This window comes from Atheta coriaria, unplaced genomic scaffold (genome assembly GCF_025399875.1).
Source record: "Atheta coriaria isolate IRGN ID8LTWV9N9 unplaced genomic scaffold, Caltech_Dcor_3.1 hic_scaffold_4_pilon, whole genome shotgun sequence".
Lineage (NCBI taxonomy): Eukaryota > Metazoa > Arthropoda > Insecta > Coleoptera > Staphylinidae > Dalotia > Dalotia coriaria.
This window is the reverse complement of record NW_027045446.1, coordinates 3572484-3592238: the sequence shown is the minus strand read 5'-3', so window position 1 is coordinate 3592238 and position 19755 is coordinate 3572484. Positions and strand designations below refer to the sequence as shown.

The window sequence follows — 19755 nt, the reverse complement described above, 5'->3', positions numbered from 1 at the left end:
AAAACTAAGCGAGCGCGCCGCACACCACAAAGCCTCCGCTGATAAACGAGCCGAAACGAGCTAACTTTAGAAAACCAAACTGACATAAATAATACAAGTCGTGTCACAATATGTGTACATGATTTCTTGTGCGGGTGTGGACCAGGTGGAAGAAGAATAAAACCAATATCAGTAAAGTAAGCCCAGTAGTATCTATACAAATGTATAATTTTTAAAATTTGAATTTTATTTCAATATATTTGATTTAAACGTTCGCAAGATTGTTTTATTTATTGTGTTGGAATATCACGATGCAATCGTGCAGCATTTGCCCTTGTGGAAGGTGAACCGCTTGTTTATCTCTTATCGGCACTTGTTTTGCACGAATTCCGCACGATTCTTGTGCATTTTATTCTGTAAGTCGCGTTTGATTCGGTCGGTTGTTGATAGAATTTAATATAAACTTTTATATAAATTAATTGTAAATTTGTCACGCGCGTGTAGTAATCGAGAAACGCGAATTAAAATCATCGTTTGTCGTTTATTATCGATGAACGTTTTTATTTATAAACAATTCCTGTGTTGAGACATTCGACAAGTGTTACGCAATGGTTCAACTTCTCCCGAGGCCTGTTCTTGTGTTTGCAGCAGATTATCATCAAATAGGTACTGTAAATCTAATATTTTTGGGGTAGATAACTATAATTAACATAATTATAAAAACTGGATAACTAAAATTGTAACTAATCTAATGCTGGTGCATTAGACGTGGCTATTTATTCATTATCTTCACCAAGGTTGTTTAGGTGTCTTGTTTTGTACTCCAAGCCAATATTTTTTGTGATAATGATACCTCGAGTTGTTGATTTACTAATACTTTGCTATATTCTCACAACGCGCAATGCTGACGTATGTTAATACGTATCGCGAACAGATGTAAAACCGCAAAAAGTGAAGCAGCAGACAGTTCAACTTCATATTTAATTTCGTCCTGTCAGGGAAGTTTTATTGCTTCGGGTGTGCACTGGCGATGTTGGCGGCGGCGTGCCTCCTCCTCCATCTGCCGATGTCAGTGTACAGAGCAAGATACAGCCAAAGTTCGAACGTCGGAAATTGCGCGACGCCTTTGGCGCTGTTGAGCGTGTACACTTAATGCTCATGTCATCTCCTAATGCCTGGGAAAATTGGTAAAAGTTTGGACGCGTCCCGGAGAAAAATTCCGCATTTTGCCAATTTGTTTGGAAGCATATTAACAAAAAGAGGACGTCGCAAGTGGCAAGAAAAACAGAAACAATTAGTTGGCGTAGCATTTTGGCGTTTTATCTTTGAACGTAACCACTCGTAATGCCAGCTAATATCTTAAACAGAAGTGTAGCACTTGTGGACACGCGGTTCCTGAGCTGGAGAGAGCCTCGGACAGTGTCCAAAAATACCACAAGGAAAAACATCCAACGCGTGCTGCTTTACAGAGTATTATATTTTTATGGCGCGCTGTTATGGCAAGATGGTGTTCCAAGATGGCTGCGTCCGGAAAAGTAATATCGCGCCAGTAAGAAACAAATAAATGGCCCGTGCGCTCGTGGCCGGCTGCGGCAACGCCTGCCGTTTGCCGCAAAGGTAGCGTTATATGCGGACGCACATACGAGGGATACGAGATGATCACGGCGGGCGGTGATTTACAGCAGCGACAGCTGTCTCCGCGCGACATTCATTACCGCTGCACGGTAGGCAGAGTGGAAAGTTCATTTTTATGGCGGCGGCTTTAAATTTTAAATGTCCTGACATTCGTATAATCCGATTTCTGCACTTCTGCATTTCTGCATTCTTCTAGGGATATAGGTATTATTAGATACAGCCATGTTGTGAATTTATTTCATCGTTATCATAGACAGTTTTTACGATTATCGCGGAAACTAAAAGCGACAGCAACCAACAAATTAAAGAATCTTAATCTACAGAAAATTCTGTATAAGATAAGATAATGAAAAGTAGGTATAGGTATATTTCCAAGGGTTAAGGTTAAAAATTGTAACTTAAGTGCAAAACGAAGCGCTTTTTAATGTTTTTCCCAAATTTTGGCAAATATCGCATAAACTAAACGCGATAGAGAGGATCAGATTAAAGATTCTTAATCTACGAGAAATTCTCTCCAAGATGAGTCATTCAAATCATAATAATAAAAATAATAAAACTTAACAAAACATATTTAAAAACGAAGAAATTCTTCTTTTTCATTTGTCAATGATCGTAGAATGATGTAGGCGTTTCCTAGCAGATCCTGACCGCCCTTAGGTTCATCTTTCCAGTAGATTAATGCGTTTGTGGTCGACGGAATAAGAAGTGCATTTGATTCAGAACTCGAAGGAAACTGACCCGTTGGTCGCTCCTCAATGCGCTCTTTTATCCTGAGGCATCCTGGCATCCAATGCTTTCCGTATGTATAAAATGTGCCGAAGCACTGTAAATTTTCCTATATTCGCCGTTCGTGTCATATGGAATGGGGCAGTTTTCTCGGAACCTAATGGTTATTGCCTTCGCCCCAAAACGGACATATTGCGTTCCATCTAGCGCAATGTGTGCGCGCAATATATCAACGGATATGCGCGGTGTGGTTTCTACACTCCACCGCCAAGACATTGCATAGTTCTTGTTCTTCTAGTATAACGCAAAGCATCTATATTTGAAAATGTATCTAAACACTAGACCGTTGATATTGACTAGTTTGTTTGAAGGTTTTCCATAGGTGATTTGCTCATTCGGAGCACGTTCCGCTCGACCACCGAACACTCACGATTGTGGTTAGTTGTGGTCAGCGGCTTCCGGCCTACGACCTTTGCAATGGTCGCGGTTATGTGCCGCGCACTGCCGTCCGGATCCCTCAAACGAGCGCCAATTTAACTAAATCCCTCACAAAGAAGTCATGTTTAAAGATAAGATTGGAAAAGTTGAAAGCGCCAGCGCTGTGGACGAAAGTTATGTTGCCATAACCGTTTATTGGGCGATAGGGAGGTCAATAATGTAGCTTACAACTGTCTTCAAACATAAAAGAACTACATGGCAATTTCGTTCCGATGACGACGAATCGAATCGCATAGCAACGGCGTCGGGTTTCGAACTTTGCGAACCACGGTTATTTTACTATCGGAATTGCAGATAAGGCGAATTTAAAAATGTCCGATCCGACCTGAATCATGGACACTTTCAGAGCTGCTTCTTCCTGTAGGTACCTAATAGTAATAATATGTGCCATCGAGGACATTTTCCTAGTTCTTCTGTTTTATATTCAATAAATTAAATTGATTGTTTATTAAAAGTCTACAAAAATAATAAATTTTAAAACAAACAATAAACTTAAACTGGTTTGCGTTCTCTTTGAGATTCTCCATTGATCCACTCGCCTTCGTAATTAACGAATAGATTTTTCATGTCCAGTATGACGTTTCAGATGATTTGTTGGTCTTATCCGCGCTCGGGGATAATCTGCGCTCTGTTATGCGTCTATAAATCAGCTCTCAAAGATCCGAAGAGGCTAACACGCTCGCGCTTACAGCAAAGGCAGCCGCGTGAGCTTTAAATCACGCCGCGCGGAAAGTACATAAGCTATCATTCAGCCGGATGCGGAAACTATTTTTCATCGGCAACAGCCATTACGACCGATTTAGTACTTAGTCGAACACGCCGCTTTAATATAAAAGGTAACGCGGTTGAATAATTCCACGATTTATTATGAGTCCAGCCGTCCGAAAAACACGCCACCGATCGAAAATTAGACGTTGCCGCCTCCACACTTGCAGCGTGCGACTGTGGGAGTGATTATTTGTTTTCTATCGTGGATATACACTCGCGGTGATGGAGTATGGCCGTGTGATATAAATGTGTTTCCAGTCGTTCGGGACAGAGTCGATTGGGCAGTCGTAGCCGGCGAAACGTTTGCCGGTGGCGGCGGCGGCGGCTGGCCGCAGCGGGCGCAGAGTTTAGGCACGTCAGCCGGTGAATAATGCGCGCGTTCCGTGCCACGCCGTTAGGCAGATCAATCTTTGTCGAGTTGTCGGGGCGCGCCGCGCCGCATGCCAATCCACCGACTTGATTTACACTCCATTGTGAGCAAGACACTCCATTTCCATAATCCGCCTCTGGAAATTTACGTTCGAAATTTTAAAAACATAATTAACACTCAGGTTGTGGACGAGTTGCAACAGCTCGGTGTGTGCAACTGTGCAGCCGCTATAAGTTACGGGCCTGTGATAATAAAGAACCGCTGTGCGCCGCCACCACCACCCGGACGTTTATCCGGTATCGCGGCTTTGTTAGTTGAAAGGCTACAAATGTAAAGCGCTTATCTCGGAGGCGAAAGGCGAGAGAGCCACTTCCGTTCGCGTCGCCGGTGAGTAATCGCCGCCTGCCACCGACCTGCCGCGCGCCGCCGCCTGTCTGCTCTTCCGCCGTCCGCGTCCGCCGCCCTCCTAACCTCGTCAATTCATCTTCTCGCCTCTTATCCCCGCCAACACTTCTTTTTCACTACCAACATGCACTTTTAACCTCACCTAACCTAACTTATAACCTAATGTAATGTCGAATGTAAAAAGTTATTTGTAATAAAAAATATATTACACTGTGATGATGACATGACATGACGCGTACAAAAGGAACTAATGTTTGCATGTTTTTCCATCGCATGCCATTAATGGCGCTTCGTTCCGTTTGACTTGTCATTAAATACAGCGTTTGCGTCGTCGTTTTTCTCTCCTCTTCGCCCTCCGACCATATTTATATCAACTAATAATGATTGAAATGCAATGATTGAAAATGTCACAACGTAATGAATATAAATGCGAACGAAATGCAGCTTTAATAAATAACTTTTGTGTGCTGTGTGTTGGTTGTTGAGTTTTTTTTTTCTCTTTCAACTCGTTCCATTTCAACTACATTTCTCTTGATTTACGTGCGCTAGTTTTGTGTGTGCATGAACACACAAACACCGCGGGCGGCGACTGCATCTCTCATATAATAACATGTCAAACGCAAACCACCGAATCAAATTATATATTTCATAATAATCAAAAGTGCCCGCGAGCATTTTGCGTCCATTTGTTACGCTGGCGCGCTCGTTGATGTGTCCAAACGAGGACCGTAGAGACGTTCGCATTAATAATAAATTAATCAGTAATTAATGACAAGTGGAACCGATTAATCCAATTTAAGTGTGCGGCCGAGTGGCAGCAAACGTGTAATTTGTATGTTTGCCCATTACCTGTGTAACCCATTCACACACACAAACATTCATCCGACAGAGGAGTGCCTCCAACCAAACTCATTTGATTCCCAACTGACATGCAAACAGTCTATACAGTGTGTCTTTTACAACGCACAAACAAAAATTTAGTTTAATCCACATGCGTATAGAAAGAATTTAAATGCTGTGTATATTCCACACGCGGATTGTAATTAATTTCCATAAAAGTTAATCTCTTTATAATTCAATAGCTCCTTGGTGCTTGTAGTCCATAGCTGATTTCTTCTTGTGCTTCGTTATGATCGTGCTTCTTTTCTTGGTAGCGCTACGCGTCGTGCCGATAGAGTTATTCATTCAATTCGATAGCAGCACAAGTGCTAGCGAATGTTTTACCAGCGTGAATGCGATGATGAAGTGGTTGTCCGTGTGCGTTTGCGGGACGTTTTGCGCGGATGATGCTGCAAGCGTGCAATGCGAGTCTCGCGATGATGATGATGCTCGGACACGCTAGAAAGTAATTACAATTGAATTACGCCTTTATGCACTCTGACAGGATTATTAATTCGTTTGTGAGTGCGCACAAACACATCATCAGCTAAGGGCAGTGGTTCTTTTTTTCTTTTCTTCTCTCTGTCGTGTTCTGCGTGCACTCCTGTTATGTTTACATTAAATTATCATTAGTTTTAATAGTTTGTTTGCTGTGCACTGCATATGCGCGCGATTGTGTCGTAAAAACCGTAAACTTTACGTTTTTACATTTGCGCCCGTTTTGTTCGTTCGGGAAGTGTATAATTTTCCATTTGCCGCATCCCGACATTACCGGGATTCAGCTCTCTCTCGTCCCGGATGCAAAGTGTAGTTTTATGCCGGGCGTAAGTATGCACTTACGTCATTTTTCGTTTTTATGTTGATAGGATGTGCTGGTTTTTGCGCTTTTTTTCTTCTCTCTGCTCTCCCGGGCGTGTGGGGTGCGATGATGAGTGTAATTGAAGAGAGACGTCGTCGACGGCGTCGAGCTAGGTTCTAGGCTGGGGCGCCCATGTGTTTTTATTATGAATGGTCTGACAGAATGGTGGGCAAAGATGTCAGGATTGAGTAGCGGAATGATTAATAACCCGCCCGCAGGCGAGCAAGTCGGGCTTACCCAACGCGCGCACACACGCAGACGAAAGCTCGTCGTCGCAAACACACACGCTGACACGTATTATGAGCGTCGGTCCGTCGGCGAAACTCGGTAATAACCACTCATGTTGGATATGCATCAATCATGTGCAAATTATACAGGCGAGCCTCACACGTAAGAATTATGACTGTCATTCGTGTAATTCAACGGCACGGCACGCCACACCACGACTGCGGTCCAGGCTGTGCTTTTGCCCTTGTCCGTGTAATAAAATCGACCGTCTCTTGTGTGAATACGATATGCGCTATTTTCGAACGTCCCGACCAGCCCGGAGAGAGATTTTAATGATATGCAATTCGAAAACCTAATTATACACCGCCGTAAAACCGAAAGAAATCACCTATTGTGGAGCAAATCGTGTGGTCGCCGAGTGCTCGCTTAACTGGGCCAAATTGACTTTCATTATAATAATAATCTTGTTGTTTGTGCGCCACGATATGCTCTTGGGTAAACAAGATCGCGGCATTTCGTATATCTTCATTTAATTAAACCTTTCGGCATTAATCACACTTTAATTGCGAATGTTAAAGTAACGCCGGGCCTGGCGCGATGGTGGTGGTGGGTAATTACGCCAATCGCACACTCAATCAAGTGAAATCCTTTATCTTTTATCACAACACGTTCGCTCTGATGCGAGTCAGCTGCGTGCAACATGATTGCAGCGTGCAACATGGTGTAACCGTCAATTAGAAGCCATTAACGAGAAAATATTATTATTCCAAACACCTTCCTTCGTTCTCGCCTCGTTTGCTACACCAGTCGGTTTTTTTTTTTGTTTTTGTTAGTGCCCACACAACGGAAGAAAATTACTCCCGGCCGTTGAATGTCAAATCGTGTTCATTATTTCACTACACTGCAATTTCCACCAGGTGGAAATGATGCGTATCTTTGTTTATATTAGTTAATAATTCCGCCGGTGCTCAATCAAAACTAGCGACACGTAAATTACACCCGCATACGGAGGATAATGCACCTTATATAGCAACCGACGCAATTTCATTTATTATTTCAACAATTTCAACAATTCCCAGTCGAGGGCGTTAGTCGACTTGCTCGGCGCGCAATTCCCATTGCAATAATAGTAAATTTTAATATTAAATACTCGCCGGTGCGCTTTGGGGTTATGTAGTTTCGGCGTGCGCGCTCTCTGCACTATCCTCCTCGATATTAATACCCTCGTGATCTTCCCGAGCACGAGGAGGATGAGAGCTCTAATCGTTGAGGACGCACCGAGCGAGCTTCCCAGACGACTCCATTAGGGACACTTGCCGTCTCGCATAAGGATTCCGGGCACGCCGACTTCATCAAAACCTTTAAACCCGCCTTTGATAACAACCTAGCTAATCCCTTTCGGTCTTCGACGCCCGCGCGTTAAAACGACCACGAATTTATCGTCACCGACCGCGAATGGAAACTGCGAATCTCGCTCGATTTCATGACCGAATCGTTCCGCTAACAGCAATCTTGTTCGTAATTGAGCTAGAAACTTTTCCGATTTTTAAATCATCGCATAATTCCTGCCAGTATTTTAAAATTTAAACTTCTTTTGAATTTTTAGTTTTTTTAAAGAAATTAGTTTAAAAGTGTCACTTTTCAAACGCAGTAAACCCAAAACTGTCAAAATTGTTTTATCGCTTGGTGTTTCCATTTCCTCGAAGCTTATTGAACCCACCAGGCAATCCGATAGTAAGTAGGTATCTTAGTGAGCTAAAAAGTTGACGTGAATAGAAAAGTAGAGCTTAGAATACTCTCGTTTCTTTTCATCTGCTATTGTATTATATTTTCTATTTTCTCGAACAAACAGTAGTCTCGTATTTAACGGCGGCTTCCGCATTGTGCATTGGGTGCCGCACTGATGGCAATATCTCCTCAAAGCGGCTAGGTTTTACAATTGTTTACGTGTTCGACAATTACGTCCTATTTACCTGCCACTTTTCCTTCTTTTGTCATCCGTTGATGCATTCAAGATACCGATGAATGGTTGAACGCATCGTGTGCCCATGTATTACACCTGGTAACCTCCTTGAAAACTTGAATGCCAGTATTAATACGCTGCTAATTTGAAATATACTCATGGTGATTTGCATTAAGATTTGCGATTAACTCGTTTCCATAGTGTGCGAAATGTCAAAGCGTTGGTAGTGTAAACACGCAAACCGTCGACGCATTAAATGATGAAGAAAGAGTTAAAGCATTGGTTAAAGACTTCATTGTGTTCGTAGTTTGGTTGCAGTTATATTACCTGATGGCATAGTCTCTAAGCTCGTATGTACGGTCTAAGCACTGGCATTCTCTTAAGAGCTTCACGGATCTTCATGCGCGAGCCAAGTGCTTTTTAGGTAAAACATGGGCGATATAATGCCCCCCGACGTATTGTCCTCGCGTTTAATCCCGCACACGGCGATGCGGGTCTAATCCTTTTGCAGTGATATATTGTCTAAAAGCATACTCTAGTGTTAAAGCTAGCTAAGACTCCCTTTTAGCCAGAGACTTGCCGCCATTGCGAGTGGAATAGACGTGCGAGGTGAGAATTGTTATTTGCACCTTTGCATACCGTACATTTGCCGCTGACAATCCTCTTGGGAAGCTCTAAGGATTTAATGTTATTATAATTATTTCCCTCACTACTAAAGTGCTTAATCTTTTGAGTTTTTGACCAAAAAATAAAATTTTTATTTTTAATTAATTTTACATTGAAGTCCTTTGACTTGTGATCATTTTTGTGTTGCTGATGTCCCGTCAACACGATGAAACCCTTTCAAACAGCTAACTAAGACTTTTCTATGGTTCTAACACATCAAAACAAGACGCTATCACATTTCCATCAGCTCCACTTACAAAACATCACTCGTCAAAGTGCAACAACCGGTGGAAAGCATAATAAGCCCCGAAAGTGTCCGAACATTAGCGTGTACAAATGATTTTCATGCGGAGGGGTTGTATTGCGACCCTCGGTCGGGCTGTCAGCGGGCTGGCAAACGGGTCGGGCCCGCTAAATGGTATCTGATTACGCGCGATTCGTATGACAGGCGAGGAAGCCCATTGTCCCGCATTGCGTTGACACGTCCGAACATTCAAACCACTCGTCGCTGCACTCCACCAAACCCAAACGCTACACATACACATTGTGCGAACATAAAATACACGAATTCATTCCGCACCGGAGAGATCGTGTGTCATTCGTGTGTGAAACGAGGAAAATATTTCCCATGGCAATTTGTAAAACAGCCACTCGTTTTGTTTCACCGCTCGACATTCAACATTTCGCCGAGTGCGAGCGCTGGAAAGTGGGATACTGGGAAACACGATTTGCACACACATTGAAAATTATGTGATTCGTGCGCTTGCAATTTCCAACGCGTAAATCACTCTATGCGACTAATTAATTCATGTGATTGCGCGCGATTGCACTCTGTGTGCCCTGCTGATCGCTTTATTTATTACAAAATGCATTCGTTAATTTTGCAATACATTGTTTCACATACAAAGCTGATTTGCTTTTGATCAGCCCGAAAACATTTGTTCAAAAAAATCCCTTTCAATATTCAATCAGAGCACTTTTCATTGATGTACAGAACACATAGCATGCGTGCGACGTTATCGCAAAAAAGTTTGGAATAATGAATGACAGGCCATCCGGGTAAACAAATCCCCGCGTCGTTGTTTCGACACGTTTGCCACATAATTACAGCCGTCGCCCTTCGGGAACGGGCATTACGTTGGATCGTTCTTGTCAAACACACTTTTCGTCTGATGTATCGACCGCAAAACACCAGCTGTCAACCATTTACACGCCAACTAAGAATAGACATTGTTTTCTCTTCTTTCTGTGCTTGTGTCGTCTACTCATGTTTCTTTGAACAAGTCACTCACACAACGCGTTTCTTTTCATACAATGGATGATCTACATTTACATTTCCAAACATCGACTAATTGGATATTGGTAAAGTAAATTTCGGGTTCGTCAAGCATGTGATATGCCATGTTTTACCAGCTAATAATTATGTAACCGCATAAAATATTCACGTGCCAATCACGATTTGTTATGAGCGGCATATATTTTGATGTGTTTCAAGGTGTGTTTTGATAAAGCGATGATTTATGAACGTTTCTCGCCGACTATGCTCGCATTCGAACTGGCGGCGGTTTCATTACGAGCACGTTGGCGATCTCGGCGTGGTAATAATCGAAATTAACATATTAGACGTGTGCGTTCGCAATAAAAACAAATCAATCAGCGTGAGGTTCGCGTGTGTGCGCAATTATTTAAAACGTACGCGCGTCGTAAATCAAATTTAATTATTCGTCGTATACGCGAGATACGATCGGCGACACCACAGACCGCAATTGCAGAAACGCGTTTTTAACCGGCAACATTTTGCTTTAATTCATTATGTAAATGTTTGCGATAAGCGCACGCGAGTTCCAGTTATACTTCCAATTAATGTCGATGATCAGCTTCTGCTACTTTATAGCCGCTGAAAACCGGCACTGACAGCGGGAAAATAAATTAAACAAAACTGAATTCATTACGTTGCGCGCATTTCTGTGAAATTTCGATGATTTTGTAATGAAATCAATCAATTACGGATAAAAACAGGTTGAAAAACGGAATATTTTTAAACTTTTGCTAATTTCGCGATAAGTATGCCAACGACGCATCGTTGGCAGCATGTTAAACTGTAAATAATGTGAATTACAATCAATCTGCATGCATGTGCGACATTTACGAGTATTTGCCGGCAATAATTCATGCTTTAGACATTCCATAAATATAGGTAATATCGGTAATTTCCAATAGTCAATCAATTGTCTCGTAAATCAGGAAATTATGAAACGTAGATACAAAAGCATAAAAATAACTCAGTTTATGATGTCTATACAATGTATAAAATATTTGTCTGTTTATGTCTGAAACTCATACGCAAAACACTTACGCGTAAGAGTGTGAAAGCCATTATCCATTGAATAGTTGATTGATTAATGACTGGGTAATAAAGAAAAACAAATATTAGCATTCACAACTGATTGTGAGTCATTTGTTAAATATCAAAATGTCAGCGCTAGCCGCATAATAATCAATTACATCTCATCACTGTGAAAGTATTGACTATGGCGTTTTTTTTTTCGGTGTTTCATGTTTATTTGCATTTCGTGATGCAGTCTGCTATCATCATCCGCATACAAATAGACTGAAGGCTGAGTACAATGCGCGCCCAGTCGGCCCGCTGACATTATCAGCCTTTCGCTAATATTGGCTCAGTTTCGAAATGTACACGCAGGATGTAAGTTGGATAAACATTAAATGATTGATGGATCATTTACGGATTGACACTTATCCATCATATCTCGTTCAAACGTGATACTGCTCTCGAAATGGGAGCGAGTTTGCGCTCATCAACGTCGAGGGTCTACTATCAAAAAGGTGAGTAACGAGCATACAGTAAAGTGCTGCCACGACGGGGGATATGGGAGGAAGGGTGACGTTCGACATTTCCACCACCAGCGATAACATTTTTCAAATGCGCGCCGCGCGATTCGATTCAGGTGGCGAATTATTGAAAGCGTGACACAACTTTTATTCATTTTCTGAGGGAAAGGAGTCGCGTTTTTCGCCATGACAGGATGCTTTTTGTGCTTTTGTATTCGAGCTGAGGGAAACTCCGTGCCGCCCGCTCAGCTTTGAATGTGGTGAACTAAATCTGCTGTCAGAGAGATGAATTGGAGTACATTAGTCTTCAGCTCTTGCGCGGAGCATAGTGGTATACGCACTGGGTTGAGCACGGGATGAAAGAACCGCCGAACTCAACTCGGGTTGTTCCTTTCGATTTGTCGACCGGCGGTTCCGGAGCTATGCACTCGATTAGCTCGGTATTGTGAAAGCCGAGCGACGACGGATGTTATAAGGGAGATTGACACTTGGTACCCTTAATAGCTTTGACAGGGTTAAGGTAAATAGCATTCAAGATTAATCATCAAGAAAAAAATTGGAATTTACCAAAACTCACGAGTACCCACACTAAAAATGAAAATTTCCAATATTTGAATTGTGTTAATTGGACTACTTCCTTTCTGAGTGCTCTGTATAGCAAACACGATACCGCAATTAGAGGATTTGCGGTTTACAAATCAACCGCTTTTCTGGTTTGTCTGCCTGCGCTTTTATGCGGACACAGTGAACAAAAAATGGGTAGAAAATCGAATCAGAACGTGTGTGAGCGCACGTAATTCGAGTCGTGATTTCCATCGCAAACATAATTCGATACGAGTCGGGTTTGTTTTGTTGCGTCGCGTCGTGTCGCCGCCGCCTGTCACCAGGTAGGTAACACGAACGTGCAGCAACGCTCGAGAGTCTAATTGACAGGGACAAGTCAACCATCCGTGCGTAATATCTGGGCCCGTCGTGCTGTCATCTCAGGCCAGCACGCATGAAGTGTATCTGTCGCATACCAGGCCCATCACACTATCTCCGACGATGAGCAATGAGTCTCACATCGGGAACACGTTAAAGAGATGAGCGGAGTGTGTTTGTGGAGTAGCTCCGGTTTTGAGGAGGGTTTGCCTCCTGTCACACGGTAGCACACCGCGTATAATAATAGCAATCTGACGCCGCGTTGAGGATTATAAGATGTTCGACTGTATTCTATATAGCCGGTTGGAAGGCGAGTATTTAAAGGCTCATCAAAAGATTGACATATTTGTTGTGGCTTTTGATGATACAACGCTCGTCAGAGGGGCTTTTGTGGTCGATAAGTGGCCGTTCCTGTTTGTTGATTGTGGTGGAGGTACGGAGTGAAGAAGAACCCGAAATACTCGACACAGAAGCCACCGCGAGCAGACACCTGGCAAACAAACACCGTGGCGACGAGTGGGCATTGTGTGCGCTTTGACCATCGACTGCTCCTCTGGTTCTACCTTTCAACACTGTGGCGTTAATCGAAAAAAGACAAGCTGACGACGAAGAGCAAGCAAACCAACGCCGACAAAAAGTATGCTTCTGGTCTTACTGCTGGCAATTAACGTTCCGGGTGCGCTGACTTTACATTGTTTGAATATTTTTCGTGTTCGGTCGGGCGTAGCTCGTCCTAAGCTAACACATTAACGTACGCAAACAGCGACACTGTTTGCTCATAAAATACGCACTCGCACCCGAAAATCGAAGCGTCCAGAAGACGCGTTAAATACGTTCAATTTGGAATAGCTACATAATAAACACCGAAGATTCCAGTATTTTTTTATGCTTGACCTTTGGTTGGTTTTTCTGACCGCAACGTAGCTGCATTTTTTGCATTCTCAAAGGGTGCCAGATAAGCAACATATCATGATGTGGAATAATGGCAGCGCGCGTGATTAAACGAGGTCGTTTGTACTTACCATACGCGAAACGGTAAACGCCGGTGAAATACGACGATGGCGTGCGAGGCGAATACGTGTGAATAAATGTACTTGCCTGCCACAATAATAAAGCAGTAAACTGTGTTATTTAGTAAATGTAACGGGTGCAATCAATCAGCACGTCAGCGGGGAGTGACGCACGCGCGCGGATGGGCGAGGCGTCGCGACGCCTCGTCACGACGTCGACGTCGTCGAAATGAATAAGTGCATACATCATACATCACTGTCACGCAGCGGCATGGAATATAGATATAAAATAACGATGAGCGATGCGCGCCGGGCGCTGGCTGTTGAATGCAGATAAACTTTCCTATTACACACATGTCGAATCATTTATCATGTTCAAGTGACATTTCCAACGTGGCGCTGCGCTTGCGTGGGTGTTGTGTGTTTTTTTTCGCGAATAGACACATCTTTCGCACGCCTCTGCCACTGCGATTAGCTGTACCTAACCATTGAATGCTGGAATTTCGAATTCATCACTGCAGCATTTGCATGTATGACATGCGCGCGATTTTTCACGCGACGTTAAAGTCGTGCGCTGTCGTGTTGTAGGGACATTACAAGCGCGAATGCATTCGCAGCACGAGCGAACAATGCCACAAAGTGTGCATCTTGATAGTGGTTGGCGTGTTCGTGCATCGGAACACTTACCGAACGGTAGTCGGGCGCCTAATCGTCGACTGGGCATGTGAGCATGCTGTGCCAATAGGTATATCGCGCGCACGCATCTGACAATGGGATGCAATGATTAATTGATCACCGGTAATGGATGTTTAACCATCTCTATACGTTTCGGAGTCTAATGACCCAGTTATTGTTTTCTGACCTCTCGGTGAAACACTACATGAATATGTATTATGTATATTAAAGTCATCAACAAGGTGCTGGACTGCTCAGCTATTTTGACGCATATAGGTTCAGCTCGTGGATGATGGATGACAGAAATGAGAGTCCCTAATGACCGACGATATCAGGCGCGCAGTTTATGCCTGAAGCACTTTGTACGGATCCTTCGCCCTTTCTCGACGCAGCCAGTTATTGATGGCCAAATCTGAAATGACAGAGTTGTTCATCTTAGTCAGTCAATGTCAGCCCACTTGTGAGCGGGCTCGCTAATGATTGCGATGACGAAACTTAACCGTTTCCTTCGATGCTTCGCTCATCCATCTCCGCAACAAGGCAGTAAGCACCAAACCACTGATTCGCTTGGCTCAACGCCATCGGTGGTCAGGTTGGTTTAACGAACGCTAAATTAACTCCACAATAACCCTAGGTACGTGGCGTGTGGATTGAGAATGCACTGATTAATGTGCTCGTGAGGAAAAATTCAATTTGAAAATAATGGCTCAATAAAAGAAAATTTTCGTGCGGCTGTCGGAGCGAGACCTCGTGAATTTATCAATTTAATGGGCACGCACCCGCGAAGATGGAATCTCGCCATATGAGCAGCGCAGGGTAATAAATGGCCTTCCACGGCGAGCAGTCAAAAGTGATTGATCACAGAAGATAAACAAGGATGCGTTTGATCTCTTTAAAGAGAGCGAGCGCCGAGGCGGAACCCCGGGGATGGATGGATGGCGGCGGTGTGTGCGAGGTGGAAGAGTGATGAATCGCATTGGGCCTTCATTAATACATGTCGAGGCGCGTATTGGAGATGCCAGTCACTGCTCTTCACGCGCGCGGGCGCGAGCTTCCCCGCTTTTCTTGTCGAACGGCGTAATGCACGTGAGCACGTCGCATTATTGAACTACGATAGTTACAAAAAGAAGAACGCCACACCGAATGCTATTTATCACACCCGACAGGACGCCAACGTCTTCCGAGCAGTGCAAAACAATGAAGAAAAGATATTACTCAAAAAACACATGCGCGCCGAAGTTGATTTTATTTTAGCGCGCGCGCAGCTATAACTCACCCGAGTTGAGAATAGAAATCGCAAATAATTTTAAAGGGCACGGCGAAATACTACAAGTGGTTATCGGTCCTTGGCAGCGTTCAATGCTCTCGTGTGCCAAAGTATGGCAAACTCGCGAATGCGAACCCAAGAGGCGGGCCCCAGCGCGGCGCACTTAAAGGCGTGCAATATTTCAATCACTCGCTCATGATATACGGCATAAAGATGTCACATATGTTAGTTAGATTAACGAGTGCGCTGCGGGCGCTGGACATGTTCTTATTATACTACGACAGCGCATGCAACTTCTCTTCCGACACGTACGACTAAAACGAGACAGACATGCAGCGCGCATATCACACGAAATGCAAAACAACTCTGTGCAATGCGCTTGTTCGCACACTGACAAGCTACTTAAATAGCTCGCGCACGTCGATGAATTTTTTTTTAAAGGTCAGCACTAGAAGTAGGATGCGACACGAGACTCTGGGACTCTCCTGAGCCGTCAGCTGGCGCTTGCCCGATTGAATTATTCATGATAAATCGTAATGACAGCGTTCGTAAACGTTTTCATTATGCCGGAGAGTGTTAATTACGTTTCATCGCAACGCACGCTCTGCAATTACCGCGTTCGTATACCTGTATAATCTACATTGTTGTGCGCTTGTCTCGCAGCGCGCATATATATCCAACCCGTCATTATTTCCCGCTATTAGTGGCCGGCCGCTTCGAAAACCTGTGATGTATTTGTATAATAAATGGTTCGTGCGCCACCTCTTCGGAGTCAAGGTGTACTCCGATTGCAGATGATTAGGTGGTGCGCGGACGGCCGTGCGATGTGTCAGCCGCGATAAAAATTATCGATGATAAATTATATACACAACAGAGGCCTGGCAATTTGTTATATAAATGTTTTACGAGGTTTTACGACCAAGCCTTGCAAACAGATGCGTTTTATTACGATCGACTCGATCGAATTTTGCGGCTGGGTGTCAAACTTGAGTTAGTTTAAACGAGGAGAAACTATAATCGAACGATTACGTGTGCACAAGCTGCAGGAAGCGAAACACACTGGACAAATAACACTTTTTGGTTTATCGTCGGCCGTAAAGCTTAATTTATGGAACAATTTGTTTTACTTCATTTGTATAAAATGGCAACTCAATAAGATTACCTTGATCCCTGGCGGGCCTTCACGAAAAGATGGTCGCCGCCGCCACCCTATTCGCGTCCGTTGCAACTTGGCGCACATATCCATAGATCAGGCCCCGAAGAAAAGGGGAGCAAGCGCGCGGGCCCCGTTTGTGTTATACGATACTGCTCTCGAAAATTGGCACTAGCATACATATAAAAGATAGCGATATGAAACATTATAGCTTCTGGGGTTTAAACCTGTCAAGTATATGCGCTCGTTTGCAAGAAATGTGGACATTGAGCCCCGACGGAGCAACTTCTCAGGATATTTCGCTACGCTTTTATAGCCGTCGCGCTCGTGGAGCTGCTAGCGCCCGATGCGGGGAGTGAGAGTTATACGGGCTGAAAATATCATGTCGAGGCTCCTACTACCGAATGCGCCTCTCCATCTTTGCTCAACGCTTACTTACTTACTGGCGACAGTGATTGTTGTGCCGCAATGTAGCGTTTAACGACACTAAATTACGACCAGCAGGGAGAAGAATAGAGAAATTTAATTTCATGAACCTAAGGCATCATGTTTTCACTCAGGGAGTCAAAAATTGATTTTTTAATCCAAACAAAAAAAAATTATAGGTTAGGTTAATTAGGTTATAAGAGGTTATGTTGAAGTATTTTATGGTCAATCAAATTTGTTTCCTATTCTACCTCACTATAAAGTCTCCAATTGTTCAAAACTATAGAAGCATGATTCTCTGATCATCGATTACAGCTCCTTTGACTTACACCCATCAAAATCAAAATTCCACGCACGTCCATCACGACGATGATCGTCGCCTCTTGTGCGATGTGCCAATACATAATTACGATAGTCGGCTGTTAGAAAGTTCTCTCCGTTGTCGTCTTGATCGTCCATACAAGTTACAAGATGTATCTTCATTAGATGCATCTCGTCGGCGGCGTCTCAGATCTCCAATTAACATATAAAATACGGCCGCTCAAATTGATAACGCAAATGGGGGCAATGACGAGCTGAATTTTGATTAGCCCGTATTGGATGCGTCGGGCTGAAGAAGGAAAACAGATAAATTTATGTTCTTATACAGCCTACAGACGAAACCAAAGAAGACGCATAATCAACTTTCTTTTCTTCGGCATTCAATGATCACATGATCAAAAGTCAATGCGTATTGAGTTGATTTTATTAATTATTTTTTAAATTTTGTAATTTCTTGCTTGGAAAACCACAAATTTGTGCCAGGAGAATAATCTCAAGTTGCGGTAGACTTTATTGGATTCCCTGGATGAAGGAGCAAAGCGAACATAATGTAATGAAATAAAGTCATATTACATCAAGCTTCGTGCGGTACGGCTTCGCCACGCCATGCCACACCGCGGTCTATTCCTATCCATGTCATGACATGTCGATAACTATCAGCTATCGGCTTAAGCACAACACGACGGCGGTCAGCAAACAGCTGCGACCATTCCGGCCGGTCTTTATCCCCGCGCCTCCTTCATCGTCGTAGCGCTATCGCATTTCCTAGTGACACTTGACAACCATAACAATAAACACGACCAACTTTATATCTCGTACATAAATAATTTATCAGTTAATGGTCAATAACAACAAACATAATGTTAATAAGTTAGTGCGCCGCGTCGAGCTCGCGCCTCGCGAAGGATATAAATTGGATGTGTTACGACGTGTATTTAGCTACACTAATGCACGTTGTCTGACATGTATTATAATTGAGAAAACTACTTAAGTGTGACAGGAGGCTATCAACATGCGGTGCCGCTCCCCCGGAGTGACCACACTATAAAACTTTCTCTCTCTCTCTCTCTCTTTGAACCCGGCGAAGTCTTCTTCTCCTTATTCTCGCCTGGAGTTGTTTTCAGCGTTTTGAGCAACAAATATGCGCGCTTGGAGTGTTTTAAACACCTTCAACTTCAAGCTAGAATCTTACACTGCAGGCGTGTTTTTCTTGACACACTCTGAATGCGTTGACTTGCAATCCTCGGAAACAAAGCGCTGGAGAGTCGCTTATATGCATATCTCGCTTCACCATCATTAACTGTTAAACGCGAGTTTAAGGCACGAAATTGTATACGCTCAGCCTCTTCGATTATTAATAACGAACCAGTTGGAAGTCGATTAAGTAGGAATTATGCATGTTGTATCAATTTAAGCAAGTTTAATGATATCATAAATAAGTGACAGCAGTGAGCGGCAGCCGTTTCATTTCATATTCTCATTTTTTTTATAGTTTTGACAAATCGTTATGAAAATTATATTTTTATGACGACCTTTTATTGAGTCAACACTCATTAGTGTAACGGAGTCTGGTAGCGCACCGCGTTTAGCAATATAATAATATGTGTAATAAATGTTAAATAATGCAAATCGCAGCGATAAACTAGAATTATTTCTGCGAGTCAAACGTGTTTCATTCCTCCTTCCTTGTTGTAATTTTTTCGTACTACTTGTTTCGAGCTTTTTACGACGGTGTTATCGTCGGGAGAAATCTCGATGTGAAACAAGTCGGAGCAATTAAAACATAATTGATGGTTCAATTAAAATTTATATTCCTTCGCCTCGGGAGCCCGCAATCCGAGCGCAAATTATCGCTTCCGATTTGCGATAAATCAACCGACTCCCAGACTAATGCAGCCGCCTTTCAACGAGCGAATTCGTCAAAGTTGCCATCCATTGAACACAAAAACCGGCAGCCGATGATAAAACCGAGGCGAGGAACATATGCTGGTTAGTGTTAGAGTGTTGTCTGAGCGAGCCGCAAAGATTGACAAGTTGCATGTGTAGATTTTCGGTTTATTTAATCAGACAACGGGAGAGATGATGCACCGCGCGCGGCATCGTTGCTTTGATCATCTGAAATGAGGCGCTGCGGTGTCCTGCCATGTTAACATCTC

At 43.3% G+C, this 19755-nt stretch overlaps 1 protein-coding gene across 1 annotated transcript in view; it reads left to right on the top strand.

Annotated features, from left to right (window-relative positions):
* The first annotated feature begins 445 nt into the window (after window positions 1-445).
* Window positions 446-19755, top strand: part of ndl (serine protease nudel) — a 125672-nt gene continuing 106362 nt past the window's right edge. The window contains exon 1 of the mRNA XM_065300363.1: window positions 446-645. The gene's annotated coding sequence lies outside the window, so the exon portion shown is untranslated. The remainder of the gene's footprint in view (window positions 646-19755) is intronic.